Here is a 16,523-nt window from a genome sequence, read left to right on the forward strand (position 1 = left end):
ATTGCTATGAACTTCCCTCTAAGTACTGCCTTCAATGTGTCCCATAGCTTTAGGGTTGTTGTGTGTTCATTTTCATGTTTCTATATAATTTTTGACTTCTTCCTTGATCTCATTGTTGACCTATTAATTATTTAATAACATGTTATTCAGTGTCCATGTATTTGAATGTTGTTGAGTTTTTTTCTTGAGGTTGGTTTCTAGTTTCAGTCCATTTTGATCCACACACATGCTTGATATAGTTTCAGTTTTCTTGAATTTTTTGAGGCTCGTTTTGTGTCCTATCATGTGGTCATGTGGTTTATCTTTGAAAATGTTCCATGTGCATTTGAAAAGAATGGACACTTTGCTTCTTTGAGGTGAAAGTTGCTGTGTATACATATCAATTAAGTCCATTTGGTCTAGAAGATTGTTCAGTGCCACAGTATCCTTGTTGATTCTTTGTTTGGAAGATCTACCCATTGCTGACAGGGGGGTGTTAAAATCCCCTAGGAAGACTGTGTTGTTATTAATATCTTTCTTTGAATTAATCAATGGATATTTTGGTGGGGAGGAATTGGTCTTAAGTAGAGCAGTAGGATCAGATAGGAAGCCACGTGGGATCACTTGCAGCTCTCCTGCACTTCAGCAGCCACCCGGACCCCAAGCATCCCGGGAATCAGGTAGGGAAGCCCATTTGTGTAAGTAGGATCCAGGAAATGAAACCAATCCAAGGTTTCAGTTTTAGATTGCTAGGTTGCTGAGAGGCCCCTTCCTGGTGACATCAGGTCAGGTTGTATAACCAGCCAAGCAGGGCCACCAAGAGACCAGGGGAGCAGAATGACTGCCCAGAGTGGCATAGAGCAGCCACTGCCAGAGAACTCTTTAAATGATGAACAAATAAAATTTGCAAATAAATGATCCTTACCCAAGAACACATTTACCAGCTGATATCCTCTTCAATATCTAAGGACCTCCAGAACATGCTGGGTACCCTTGCCCTCCGGCTGCCTATCCTGAGACCCAGGCTGGCTATTCCAACCCTGTTTTTCAGGTGCTGATCCAGTGAGACTTTTTATCCATCACCAGCCAGTGTATAATCAGTCAGGTAAAGGTGCTGGGATATCATGGATCCCAGCACCAGCACTCCAGCAGATTGTCCAACAAGGCTGGAATATTTAAGTCAGATAGATCAGGTACTGATTCATCAGCAAATTGAGCTTCTGGAAGTCTTAACAACTTTTGAAAATAGTAAAAAATACAAAATTAACAACATCCTTGCACAGAGGATTCACTTTGCAGTGGAAGATAGTGATTTTTTGTACCTGAAACTACTGTGGGGCTTCTACGCCTTTTGCTCTGAGGGTTCTTGATAATATGGGCAAAGAAGTCATAACTCCGGAGAGACCACTAAGTTGTGCCAGTGGTTATTGCCCCTGCTGCCTTCAGGAGATAGAAATCCATGCTCCTCCTGGTGGACCAGTAGGTTATATTACTCAGAAGGGGTACCCATGACTGCCAAAATTTACAGTTCAAATATAGAGGAGAGAGGATGCACTAAAAATTATTGGCCTATATCTTATTGTCCAGCTGTTGTGAAGATATTGATTTTGAGATTAAATATCTTGAAGAAAGTGTGGTTGGCAAGACTTCCCAGCAGTGGCTGGTTTTGTAATTTATAGATGCCAATAACTTTGAGATCCAGTTCCCTTTCGATCCCGATGTGAAAGTGAGAGCTGTGATGTGTGCCGTGTGTTTCCCTGTTGACTTCATGGTTTTTGAAAGGAGTGCAGGCAAAGACCAGAGATCAGCAGGAGTGTGGTAATGGATTAATAAAAGTCTCCTCAAAAATATAAAAGAACCCATGTGGGATATATATGGTGTTTTAGACAAAAGTGGTGAAAACGGAGATGGAGAGAAGAGAATTTCAAGCTTTATTTTGAAGGTATAATTGATGGCATTTGCTGCTGGGTTGAATTTGAGAAAAGTAGGAAATGTGAGGACTCAAGAATGCCTTCCTAAGTTTTTATCTAGCAACTGCATAAGATAACATTATTTTCTGAAATTGGAAGGTGAAGGGGAGAAGCATGCTTTGGGGAAGAAGTTAGTGGGAATTAAGATGGTCATTCAATAGCCAAGTGGAAATGTCAGCTATGAAATGGGCTGTATCTTGTACCCAGAGGAGGGGTCTTTGGGAGATATAAACTTGGTAGTTTTCAGCATCAAGACAGCATATAAAGCTATAGATGTTGTTGTAATTACACAGAAGAAATGTATAGACTGAGAAATTTAGAGGCTCAGGACTAAGAAATGAGTCATTGATATTTAGGCAAGGCCATCAAAGGAGATGGACAAGGGTGCTTGGTAGAGTGAGACTGCACAGGGCTGTGTCCTGGTAGGACAGCAATGGTGGTGAGTCAAGAAAGACATGAACAGCTTTGTTGACTGTGGCTGGGAGGCAATAAGATGAGGGCACAGAAGTGTCCACTGGTTCTTGAAAAGAGCAAGTGAATTGTGGTGCTAGGAATAAAAGCCAAATTAGAGATGGTTGAAAGTGAATCATAACTAAGGAAGGAAACAACTTTCATCGTAGAGAAGTGCAAGAAACATAGTAATAGGTAAAGGGTATATATTAATCCAGGAAAGGAGATAGCCACGAATGTACAGTCTTCAGCTGATAGTAGAGGACGGCAAAGCACTGTGTGGGCATAGAATAATTGTCTGGAAGAGATGATATTTTCATGTGTCCCAGTGATGAAGGCTATTTAATTGCATTATGTTCTAAGATGTCTGTAAGTGTAATGATTCCAGTGTCAGAAGTGATGTGTTCTCACCTGCCAAATAAACTGAGGTAATTATCTGAATCTAAGACACTGTGGTTGACTGTCATACTGGAGCTTTGCCTAGAATCTTGGCCCTTCTTTGTACTTGCCCTATGACTCTCCAAGCCTGTATTTGACACCTACTGAATGAAGACAATAACACTCACTACTTGGAGTTGTTGTGGGCATGAAGTGCAATAATGTCTGTGTGGATTGACTTATATTATTTGTGTCTGTACAAGAGAATGGACATTTGCGGACATGCTTCTGACATAACCCAGTTGGTAATAGTGCAGCTATTATCTTATGCCCTCAAACAGTGCTAGACACAAATGCCTTGAAGGAAGAAATATTTTACCCACCTTTCTAACCTCTGTACCCATCGGTGTACTTAGCTCAGAGCTAAGCATATGTCTGTTGAATTAAATTTAAAAAGAAAAGAAAAAAAAAGATAAAGAAACTTCCAACAAATTGTACAACAAGATAAAATTAAGTATGACTACAATTATTCTGGTTTTGTTGTTCTGCCCTTGATACAATGGGATGTGGAGTGGTTTCTCTACAGAGTCCATTCGACACGTGAATTAAAAGAGCTGCTTAGGAACACCCAGGCATCTCTCAGATCTGCCTGAAGTTACACCACTGTGTTTTTGTTTCTAGTATCCTTACCTGTTTCATTATCGTTCAGAGTCATTTGTTGTAATTACAGCTGAAATCATGTTTTGACATCAGCATTTCATTTCAGTTGTGAAAGTTTGTTAGAAAAGTCTTTCAGATTTGATGCCTGTATTTTCCAGTGTTTTATCACATGTTCTAAATGAGTCCATTGTGTTAATGAGGATTCCTCAATGCCCAGGCCTTCAAACTATCCTGAAGCTCTAGGAAAAATGACCCCAAAATGTATTTTCCATCGCCTCAACTTGTGGGGGTCAGGTATGAAAAATGTCTTAAGATTTTGACCCAGGTGCATGTTCCTGTGTGCTCATCCATTTTGTTCTGTCACTAACTGTCCTTTCTTGTACCTGCTGTGTTCCTGGCACGGCTTCTCCTGTTCAGAGTCCTGGGGTAGTTTAAGGATACAAAGTGGAAATTTGGGCAGATAAGCTTTCCTCAGTCTGGAGGGACAGGTCTGTACTTTCATTGTGTCCTGAAAGGGATATAGATGTACCTGTATCAACTGGTTAGACTTTCTTTTTTAAAAGACCTTATTTATTTATTTACTTTAGAGAGAGAGGAATGGAGGGAGAAAGAAGAGAGAAACACTGATGTGTGAGAGAAACACTGATGGGTTGCCTCTTGTATGCCTCCAACTGGGAACCCGGCCTGCAACCCAGGCATGTGCCCTGACAGGGAAGCAAACCAGCAAACTTCCGGTTCACCTGTGCTCAATCCACTGAGCCACACCAGCCAGAGCTCAACAGGTTAGACTTTAGATAAGATCAGTTTAGGTTTAAGAAAAAGTATCTTTTCCTTTGAATACAAACAATTGAAACTAATGAGATGAAATATTTAAGTTCAGAATTTATCTTCTGCCTATTGAAATGTTTCTATAGCTAGTAAAAATCAGTTTTAAAATGCAATATTCTGCAAGACCCAGAAAAGGACATTTATTGCCTTTTAGAGAATATTGACATATCTATAAAAATTATTACAGAATTCAGTGAGGTTAAATTATGTATTAAAATATGAAAATATGAATCCTGGATCTATATCAAATCCTGGTGTCAGATCACTGGGGTTCATAAGGTTAGAACTGGTTTTCAGAGAATATGATACACATGGAATAGGGAATGACTCTCTGTTTGTCTGGCACATTTATGAGGCTGTATAGTAACTGGCAATATATGTGTTTTAATTTCGCTCCTGAGGATAGATGAACCCTAAGTAAAAAATCTGAATTACCTGCCCAATATCCAAAAACCAACACAACCAACAAATTCCTCAAATTCCAGAAACATTTAATGTAGCATTAATTTCAGATAGTGAAAAAATGAAAGTGATGTTAATAGTTAAAATAGGGAAAGGAGTGAACTGTAATGTAGTCACTAAGAGAGTGTGGAACGAGACACCTGTAATAATCGAGGGGGGAAGCTTGTGCTGCAGTGATAGATTTGAAAACCAGTCACAAGTGTAATACATAGAAGATCTCAACTAACTGCAACACGTGCAAAAAATAGATCAGAAGGAGATTCACTAACATGTATCAGTGATTATCCTGGTACTTTAACATTTTTTCTTTATACCTTTGTAACTTTATATGCTTGATTTTTACATGACAGGTGTGAAGTAAGGCTATGCACAATACAAACAGTTCAGTTTCGTGGTGATGACCTGTCTTCTAACCCTGGGACTTGTGGTAAGCCCTTGATGTGATGTCATGCGGTCTGAAAGTTATTTCTTGTGCCCTTTATGCCATTTGCTACATTTGCTTTAAAAGCAGCTCAACCTGAAAGACCAGGGTTTGCAGCTTTCTTAGAGGAATGATTTTCAGATGTGGTTTTTTTTAATCAGGTGAATTTTGTAAAATGCTATTTTCCCTTTGTATCTAGAAATATATTTGTGCTAAAAGTTTAACCACAAGCCAAGTATAAAGTAATTTGGTTTGGCGGTCACTAAGCTATTGATACATGTCTGACATTATTAAGTTAAATTTGGTTTTTAGTTTCATTCTGAAAATGGTCTAACTTTTTTTGGAAAAGCGAGCTTTATTTTTAGCTGAGATTGAGACCATGTGCTATGTGGCAAAATTGTTGTATAGCCCAACTACTTCCAAAAAGGATTTGATAATAGGATTACTGGATATATTTCATTTCTTTTTATTTTTTAAACTGTTATAATCAGTAAGTGAAGTCAGCTAGCTTATAGGTACAAAGTTGATATATAAGAACCTATCATATTTTTAAAAGATTTTATTAATTTATTTTTAGAGAGGGGAAGGGAGGGAGAAAGAGAGGGAGAGAAATATCAATGTGTGGTTGCCTCTTGTATGCCCCCTACTGGGGACCTGGCCCACAACCCAGGCATGTGCCCTGACTGGGAATTGAACTGGTGACCCTCTGATTTGCAGGCCAGTGCTCAATCCACTGAGCCACACCAGCCCGGGTGGATTACTGGATGTATTTCTGAGCTGCCTCCTGGAAAGCCCTAATTTATTTACTCACCGAATGAACCTTTATTACATAATAATTACTATTTCATTCTTCATACTTTGGGACATTTATTCATTCATGTATTCAACAAATCTGTAATGAGCACTTATTATGTGAGAGATGCTATGTCTGGCCTTAGAACCAATATTCCAATGTGTCTGGGTATGTTAAGATTTTAATGCATTAGGTGAAAAATATAAGTGAAATATATATTTTGATCATATTATGCAAATATACTTTGCTATATGAAGGCAGGGGTTCTTGTCTGTTTTGTTCTTCCTAGCTTCTAGAACAGCTCCTTCTAAACAGCAAATGTTTGGTAAGTATATGTTGAATAGGTGAATAACAGCACGGACTGACGGGGAGCATATCGATGACAAGAGGAAGGCATTTCGTCAGAAAGCCTGGAAATTGGAGACAGGCAAGATGAATTTGAAAGACAGTCACCATTGACTTGTGTTTAATTCCCAAAGAAAATGGAGAGTAGGCCCACTTCTGCCTATGATGCCATGGTTTATGGTTCTCTTACTGCTTCCTGTCAATGTATTGTTCCCTCATATCTCACAGTCTTTGAATGTTGCAAAGGGGCCTCTCTCCTAGTGTGGAGAATTCAAGCCATGACTTTAATTTTATTTTTCTTTTATTGATTTCAGAGAGAGGGGAAGGGAGGGAGAAAGAGAGGGAGAGAAGCATCCATCAGTTGCCTCCTGCACATGCCCTGACCAAGACCTAACCTGCAACTCAGGGATGTGCCCTGATTGGGAATAGAAACTGTGACCTTTCAGTCTGCAGGACAGTGCCCAACCAACTGAGCCACATCAGCCAGGGCAATGCCCCAACTTTATACATGAACTTTGTACAAAGCGATGTTGTGTGTTGCTCTTGATCCCTCTAAAAACTTAGTGTAAAAACTAGTCTTTCCAATTCTGCTTGCTCTTCATTTTCTCTGGGACTTAGATACAGCTGATTTTTTAAAAGTCATAAATTCTTAAATAGATTGGAAGACAAAGAAGCCTTTTGATAAATTCAACACAATGTCATCCAGAAATCCCACTGTCTGTTATTTATTTGCCCAAGAGGAATGGAATCACGTATCTACAGAAAAAGTCATAAAAGAGTATTTACAGCAGCTGTATTCGTAATAACCAAATGTGGAAACAATCCAAATGTCTTGCAAGAGGAGAATGGATAAGCAAATTGAGGCATATTCATACATTAGAATATTATATAGCGATAAAAATGAATGAGCTACTAATCCAAGCAACAACAATATGTTTTTCAATAATATATGTTAAGCAAAAAAGTCAAACACATAAACATGTGGCATAAAACTTTTCCATTTATTAAAAGTTCAGTCATAGTAGAACCATTGTGTGATGACAGAAATAAAAAAGTTATTGCCTGAGGGTGGAAGAGGAGGAAAGGGGGCACATGAGAATTTTCAGGGTTGACAGAGGTGTTCCATGTCTTGTTCCAGGTGACAAAGGTATATACAATTTTCAAAACTTATCAAAACAGACACTTAAGATTGTGTTTTTGGTTTATGTAAATTACACCTTAATTTCAAAAAGTGAGAAAAATGCAAACTACTCTGAGAATTAAAATATAAGACAATTCAGCACAACTAATAAGTATTTAAGAAACCTTCCATCTTAGCCCCTGTTCAAGGAGCAGGGAATACAAACATGAATAGGAAAGAGTACCTCCCCTGATGAATTCACAGGCTAGGAAGGAGGACAGATGTGGAAAAATAGACATTGACAAATACTACATTCACATGAAACTTTTTAGAAGAATGTTTCCAGAATGTACCTAGGCATTTTAGAATTATATAATAATCATCTTAGGTAAAGGCTGTTGGAAGAAAAATGTCTACTTCCAAATCCGGTATTCGTATCTTTGTGGAGACCTCTTACATAATGTACTAAGCTTGGTTTCTCTGACTGATAGCCTGTGGCAGAAGTGAGGGTAAGTCATTTCCAAGATGAATCTCTTTGGGATAAGCCAGCTGACAATGCTGTGATACTGTGATAATACACAGGCAGCCATAGAGAAGCCTATGTGAAGAGAAATAATGACCTGTGACCTGAAGCTGACAAATAAGTGGCGCTTTCCCGCAACAACATGAGTTAGCTTGGAAGGACATCCTCCCCCTAATCAGGCCTTCAGAAGGAAGTGCAGCCCTGACCGACTTCTTCACTGCACCTCCTTGGAGACCTTCAGCCAGTCCCCCCAGCTAAACTACTCTGAAATTTCTAACCTCCAGAAATTATGAAATAATAAATACTTATTGTTGTTGTGAGCTGCTAAATTTTGTGGTAATTTGTTACACAGCAATAAATCACCTATGTATATGGTCTTTCGAAAATGTAGAAGACAGGAGTTCATGGGTTAGTGAATAATTTCTGATTATGAATTGATCATCTCAATTTTTCAGTTTCACTGAAATATATTAGTTAATGAGTGTTTGAGAACCAAAAGATTTCTGACAACTTTGTAGTTTAATTACCAATTTATATCCAGAAAAATAGGTTACTTACTGAAAAAAAAAATCTAGCCTTAATGAAAATTTATGGTATACATCATTCTAGTTACCAAATTAAAAAAGGCAAAATCATAATTTAATAAAAACTTAATTGCTTCTCAAGTATAAAAGGTCAATTTTATATTATTGAATTTATTAATGAAAAAATAAATGAAAATTAAAATGAATTCAAATTAATATTCACAAGTAATCATTTTGAACTTCAAAATATATAATATAGTTCCAAATCATTATGGTTTAGAGACCACAACTTAATTAAAAAGAATTGCAGGGGTGATTTAGGCTGATTTTTAAATTAAGGCAATAGACTGAAATTTTAGAGTCATTGAGATTATTGCTCTGCCAGTTTCAGATGGCCAGTCATTATTCCTTCTTGAATCTTTAGATTTAAAATTGTACCACTCATAACCCTAGTGAACTGATTTTTACTTTAGGAAAACAGATCTAGGTGGCTATCACTGGAAGAGTCTGATGTACCCCAAAGCATAAGGAGACCCCCTTTTCCCTTCAGCTCAGCGAAACTAAATAGAGTGTGGATCTTTGCCTAAGAATTTTTACCAGGGCTCCCTCCGAGTTAGCGTAGTGGCTAAAGGAAAGGTTGTAAAGACTTGAGGGGACAATAGGATCATTTCTTATTTCTGGGAGGCTAGAAGGGGTTATGCAAAGCTATTAAGATGGTGTGAAGTTTGGTGTCATTTCTCATTTGGTTCCAGACCAATAAAGATACACTGGGCTGCATCTGAGTCACATGGAGGACTGTTAAAAACCAAATTGCTGAATCCCATCCCTAGAGATTCAGATTTAGTAATTCCAGCATATGGTATATGATGCTGTTGCTGCCAATCCAGGAATCGCATTTTGAGAACCACCAGTATATCTGGATTGTATTATTTGTCTGTCTTTGGGGGAGCTGTGCTTGTGTCTTTGAGGTGGAGGGGAGGGAGCTAAACCACATTTCTAAGACACTCTGGTATTCAATAGTATCTTGAAAGTGAGTTTGGCCGATGGAATGTGGGTACTGTCTTAAATGCCATCTCCAAGGCCCACCCCTAAAACATCTCATGTGATCTTCTATAGTCTTGTCACTTTTTAGACAACCGAATGCAAAGAATTAAGTGGAGGCTTTTGAGAAAACATTTCATTCTCTCTTTCCCTGATTATCCTCCTTTGAAGAAGACTGTGGAACCTGAACTGCACACTGAACCATGTGTTATGTAACTACCAAAGCCATGATTGGCCTGGGCAACAGGGCTGGCTCATAACGGAGCCGGGGGGCATATGAGATCAGAAGTGGGCAGATGTCGGCGTGAGCAGGAGGCCCTGCTCTGGCCTCACTGCTGCCTGTTCCTCATCCCACAACTACAGCCTCACAGATGATTCCCTACGACTAGTTGACAAAGAGGGGGAAGAAAGCATTTGGCCTTGTTTACAGACACTTCTGCATAATATGCCAACACAACTAAGAGTCAACTTACTCTAGTACTAATGTCCCCTGGGCAGAATTTTGAACACATCGTTTTACTTGCCTGAAAAGAGGAGTATCCAAAAGTATGCATCTAATGTGATTACAGGGCAGGTCGTTAACAGTTTGGTTAGGTGATTAGGAACTTAGAAATCATAAGGTCAAAGGATTGGTGACAAAAAGTCTGGGGAAAGAGCATGCAAATTGGGCTGTTAGAATGGGACTGTTATTGTTAATTTGTTCACGGAGGCTGTAACGGTTAATTTTAGTGTCAAGTTGATTGAACATTCTGGGTGTGTCTGTCAGACTGTTTCTAGAAGAGATTCGTATTTGAACTGGTAGAGTGAGTAGGTTATCCTCCAGAATGTGGGTGGGCTTCATCCAGTCCCTTGGAGGCCTGAGTAGAAGGAAATGTGGGATAAGGGAGAAATCACTCTCTCAGCCTGTTTTCCTAATCTTTTCCTGCACTTGCAGTGTGACTTACACCATTGGCTCTACTGGCTCACAGGCTTTCAGATGTGGACTGGAGCTACATAAACCACCAGCTTGCCTGGGTCTCCAGCTTGGAGAGAGCAGATGGTGGGCCTTCTCAGCTTCCAAAATTGTGCAAATCAATTGCTTATCATTTATCTTTATCTCTATCTTTAATCTGTCCTATTAAAGGACACCCCTTTTTGTTTTTCTGGAGAGCCCTGAATAATACAGGGACATGGAGAATATTTATGTCACATGTGAGTGTTCATCCTGCAGGTGAGACTTTTGAGTATCAGGTAACAAAATGACCTATCCGTGCCAGTCAGCCTCTTTCTCCAGCCATCCTGCGCTTGCTCAGTGGGCTAGTGAGCAAGTGACTATGGCTGCAGGAATAGAAGTTATTATTCATGGGCTCAAAATGTGGGCTTGCTTTAACCAAGGCTAATCTAGCTGTCATCACTGCTATGTACCTAGCCTGCCAATAGCAGGGTCCATTTTTAAGCCCCTGATAATGACCCATTGCCTGTGGGGACATGCCAGCCAACAGGTGGCATATTGATCACGTTGGGCCTCTTCTGGCACAGAGGGAGCAGCCATTTGTCCTGACAGGGAGACATTTACTCTGCCTTTCTTCCCTTCAGTGTTTCTTCTGGTAACATCATCCAGGGCTAACTGAATGCCTCAAGGTACCCCACGTAATCTTACTTTTGACTAAGGAAGCTATTGTACAATAAAAGGGTAGAGGCAAAGGTATTGTAATTTTAGGGCTGTATAAATATAACTACTCCTTAACTAGGGGCAAGGAGCTCTACATTTGGCCCTTTGAAGGCAACTGTGAGGCTGATGTGGCCCCCAGTTAAAATGAGTTTGACACCCCTGCGAGGCTAACCCTATTAGTTGAGATCACTGGTTTTATCATATATGTCTTCGTATCAGAATACAGGTGGCCTAATTGAACAGTGAGATGGCCTATTAGAGACATGGTTTCAGAGCTGCCTGGGTGACAACACTTGTGGAGCTGAAGAACTGTCATATGTGATGCAATATATGTTTTGAGCCAACGACTATATATATTTCTTCTGTAGCCAGAATACCAGAGTCCAGGAACCAGGAGGTTTAAGTAGAGTGGGTTTATAGGTGGGGGGCTCCACCTGCAGAACCCCCCTGTCCACCACAGATGAGTAAGTCTACCAAGACATGATCTGCTTGGGGAAGAAAGTGGCCAATCTCTCAAAGGAAAAGGGCCTTGAGCCTGTTCCTCAATGGGCTTTTATTGGGTTTAATTTGCATAGGAATACAGGGGGAATATACATAAAGCTCAATCATTGTCAGGAAGCAATGATCAAATAATAGATAACATTCAAAGAACTATGAGGGCTTATTCTGAGTCAGGGTCAGATAGCCAAAGAGCCATAAAACTGGGAAACAAACTCATGCTTGGACCCTTATCATTTAAATTGAGGATATTAGCAAAGCAGGTTCACAGGATTTTATGCATTCTTTCTCAGGCCTGATCTCCCCAGGGAACCTGCCCATTCCAGCACAGGGCCACACCCACCTGTGGTTTAAGTCAGGTCAGGGAAGTAAGGCAGCCAAGAGATTAAGAGAATTCATACAGACAGAATGAGGACTCAGGATATGTCAAAGCTGAGAGGTGAGGGTCCATCACCCCCTTGTTCTATAGCCCCCCAAGTCCTTCCCTGATGACCCCATTGTGACCATGCCTGTCTTAGGTCATCCCTCCCTTGAGGACTCTTACCCATCATTAGCTAACCAGTCATAAACCCAGGGCCAAGCAGGGTGAAGTAAAGTGGGAAGAGACTGTGCCCCTGCTGGGAGGATAAGCTTTGTGTCCTAGTGGCTTATGGTCCCAAGGTCTTTTTACTCAGCCTTAGCCATGGGGGGTGGTTACAGCTTCTGAAACCAGGCAGGATGGTTCCCAACACATTTATTCATTCTTACTCCAAATAATCCTCTCATAAAGTTTATACGTCTTCCTCCTTCATCTTTTGGTTCTACTGGTATAAAAAGTCTTATTTCCAAAAAAAATCATAACAGGAGACTAAGGTTCTTATTTTTTTTTTCTGGCAATTTACTTTATTTCCTCTTGAAATACAAGCTTAGGGAATCCCTATAAAATCCTTCCAGTTTTCCTCTTCTAAAAGTCTATTTTACAGAAAGTAATAAGAAGAGAAAAGTATGGCAGAGAGAGTAAGTGTGGTAAATTGGAGCATGGGGTTATCCAGATCTCAGGGCTGAGGTCTTTATTTTCTTTTATTAACTTATTTTTTATTATGTTCAAGTACAGTTGTCTCCTTTCCCCCTGCCACTCCCACCCACCCCAGCCATCCCCACCTCCCACCCTTGATCCAACCTTCCTTTGGTGTTGTCCACGTGTCCTTTATACCTGTTCCTGAAAACCTCTCCTCCTTCCCCCCCTTTATCCCCTCCCACCTCCCCTCTGGTTACTGTTAGTTTCTTCTTAATTTCACTGTCTCTGGTTATATTTTGCTTGCTTGTTTGTTTTGTTGAATAGGTTTCATTTATAGGTGAGATCATATGGTATTTGTCTTTCACAGCCTGGCTTATTTCACTTAGAATAATGCTCTCCAGTTCCATCCATGTCGTTGCAAAGTTCTATTTTACTGGAAGCTGAGACGGCCATCTGATTCCTTTATCCTCCTTAGGCCACTAAACCAACAAACAAATGATGCAGTTGCTTTCCTGCCTTGGGCTTCCAATCCCGGTTATCAAGGGGAAATGGAGTTGCTGCTACACATTGTAGAAAGGAGGAGTGAAACCCAGAGAATTCTTTTAGATATCTCTTTGTATTGACCAGTCATCTCTGGGCTGCGCGGTCTTCCTTGCTGGTTCTCAGACTAATAGTTCAAAATCAAATCTTCTCTCTTATTACCTAAATGCTGACTTAGTGGTTTCCAAGAGATTTACCCAATATCTAACAAATACAATTTTGTTGCAAAACTAATATTGATCTACCTGTACAGAAAAAGTCATGCACTGCCACCTTACACGTCTTTTCCAGCTGACTCGCCTCTGAACAATAATATGCTCCTTTTGGTGGTTCCTGTATGAACTTCTCCAATCACACTGCCCCTTCCTTTAGAGTTCCTTTTTTTATCCCCTCTCAGAGCTTTTCTATTTCCCTTCATCCTTGATTCCCATGTTTGTGGAGCTGAGCTTCCTCCTCACTAATTTTATGTTCACGGAGTCCCCACATAGCACAATCTAGTAACAAAAATAATTGTGTTTCTAACCTTAACTTTGTATTATGATTATTTGGCCTGAACCAAAGGTGAAATACATGGTAAAGGAGTTATAGAATGTTATAGCTGGAAGGGATAAGAGGGGTCCAATTTAGTCTGATCCCCTCATTTCATAGATGGAAATAATGAGACCATTAGGATTGCTTAGTGCCCTAGTAGGAACTGATAACTAAGCATTATGATTTGGGGTCAGTGCAAATGACCCAAACATCATGTTGAAGTTCTGCTATTATTTAGGATATAAATATAGAGTCAATAATTATCATGGGCCAATTTTATTGAATAATCTTTCATATATGCACAGAATTCTAGAGCTATTAAATAACTTGTTAATTATTACCTACACTTAAAAGCAATTATATGTTCTTTTCAAAAACTATCCCCCACCTTTTTAAGAGAAGCTTTTATTATATTTCCCATTTTCCTGAACAACTGTTAAGACTGTTGCAAGAGACTAAAACACAGTTTTTTAAAAAAAAATTGAGGTAGGCAAAATAATTTTTTAATTTTATTTTTTCATTGAATATATTGGGGTGACATTGGTTAATACAGTTACATAGGTTTCAGGTGTGCGATTCTCTAACACATCATCTGCCTATTGTACTGTGTGTTCATCACCATAAGTCAAGTCTCCTCCCATCACCATTTATCCCCTTCTATAACCTCTACCTCCCTCCACCCGCCTTCCCCTCTGGTAATCAGCATGTTGTTGTCTGTGTCTATGAAAATCATTTTTCTTTAGTTCCTTACATGTTTTATTTTCTTCCTTGCTATTGTTTTAGACTACCCTAGATTATACTGACTCAGAACAAAGATATTTTCTGAAAATCGCCTATTGTTCTGTAACTCCCCATTCTGGCAAATCTCAACTTTACTGATTTAAATGATATGAGAGATAGTTACTGGAACTATATATTTGATTGGCTTTCTTGGTTTTTGATATCTGAGTCATCAACCCTACTAATGAATGAAGAGTGTCCTGCAGTCTATTGGCAGCTGCATATCAAGGCTGGTTAAACTTAATGCTGAGTGTGTTCGGTAATGGGTAAAGTTTCGAAAATCCCTGGATTACTCTGGGGCTGTTCACAAAAGGCATGTCTGGACTTGTAAATTGGAAAATTGAAACAATCTATGTATCTTGATAATTCAAATAAATGTTCTAACATTTACCTCAATTATCTTGAATTTTCAAGAAAATGTGTTCTTTTTTATGTTTGAATTAGCATGAAAACTGCCTCAGTGTTTTATTCCAATTTACGTGTCCAGATATAGCTGTTGGGCAATAGTGATAGTGACAGCTTCCATTACGTTCCAGGCAGCATTAGGTGATTTTCATATTATTTCTCTCCCTCATACCAATCCCACAAATGAGGCATTGTTACTCCATTCTACCCACGAGGAGACTAAATGTATAGAAGTTACAGGATTTAAGAAGAGCTTGAAGTAGTAATTTTATTTGAGGAAAATTGGCAACATGATGAAAAAAATAGAACATATTGTTAAGTCTCAGGGAATGAATAAATGCTAGCAACATTATTTATCAGTTTGAAAAGACAAGAGGGAAAGTTCAGACTCTTTGCTCCTCTTAATTTAGCCATAGTAGGGCAATGATTTTGGTCTTTTTCTTCCTTTCTTTGTGAGTTTAAATCATCATGGCCATCCTTTTTTTAAAGTTCAATTTTATTTTCCAAATCTTCAAGTGATTAAGTTGAAACCCAAAGGCTTTCAAACAAAAGGTATTGAGGTCTATATAAAACAGCATATGTCAAAATACTAGTTACATTCTCCTTCTGAGGTGGTTATTTTCACAACCAAGCTATATGAGGATGCATTAAGTGGCTCAGTTTTGACAGAGGCAGTCTGTGCTTGTGCTCAAATCCCTCGAATACTGATGGAATTGTGATTACACCCTGAAAAGAGAAGAGTCGGAATACAAATTTTAGAGGGCCAGAAAGTGTTTAATGTCTCATTGTTTGCATCGAGATTCTAAATCACATTCAAGTTGATGACTCTGATCTTCATATCAATGCACAAATGGAGCAGAGGAGAAAAGCCAGGAAAGCTGTTTTCTGAGTGAAACACTGATTTTGTTCTCATATTACCAGCAAGAGACCATTTGGGATATTTAAGCCTGAGGTTGAGTGCTGTGCATTTGTTCGAGCTCCTCAATGTTTGAAATGGGTTTTCCCTTTGGGGAGCCCATCCATTTGGACAAGTGCTACATTAGATCAAAAGACATGGGAAGAGGTATTTTGCACACAGATTGAATTTTTTTCTGGCAAAATAACATAGCCTTTTAGTACAACATTGTCTATTCTCTACTGAGTGTCCTTTTTTTTCAAAAAAATAGTTGGAGTCTTTTCCAGTAAGTGTCAGGCTTTATTTTCATGTGGCAAATTGGCTAGCAGCCACCTGGAGATCATTGGAAATGAAAGCTGTCCTTACGGGATTTAGTTTCTCAGCTCCAGTTGATATTGTTTTCTACTTTATTAAATGTTGATCAAATTTCTCATTGTATTGAAATTATCATCATTTGATTTTTGTGTTATTTGTTATTTGACAAACACAAATATTCAGATAAACTTTTGGTTGTATTGATATTCTGTTAAAAATATCATGAAACTACTACAAAGAAACTGTGCCTGTGGTTTTTAAAAATCTCTTCTAATTGAAAGAAAGGTGGCCTCATCAGCACCTTCAGCTTATCATCATCGTAAATAATTTGATGGGAGGTATGATAAACCCAAATTGTTTTTTTAAACGATAATGAATGGTTAATCTAGCATTTAAAACAATGGCCACATTTTGTTT

The 16,523-nt window shown here is 39.0% G+C and overlaps 1 protein-coding gene and 1 pseudogene across 3 annotated transcripts in view; both read left to right on the forward strand.

Annotated features, from left to right (window-relative positions):
- Positions 1–16,523, forward strand: part of ZPLD1 (zona pellucida like domain containing 1) — a 276,647-nt gene that overhangs the window by 130,123 nt on the left and 130,001 nt on the right. The window lies entirely within an intron of this gene.
- LOC112320528 (phospholipid scramblase 1 pseudogene) lies at positions 869–2,542 on the forward strand (annotated as a pseudogene).

The sequence above is a fragment of the Desmodus rotundus genome, chromosome 2, assembly GCF_022682495.2.
Source record: "Desmodus rotundus isolate HL8 chromosome 2, HLdesRot8A.1, whole genome shotgun sequence".
Taxonomy (NCBI): domain Eukaryota; kingdom Metazoa; phylum Chordata; class Mammalia; order Chiroptera; family Phyllostomidae; genus Desmodus; species Desmodus rotundus.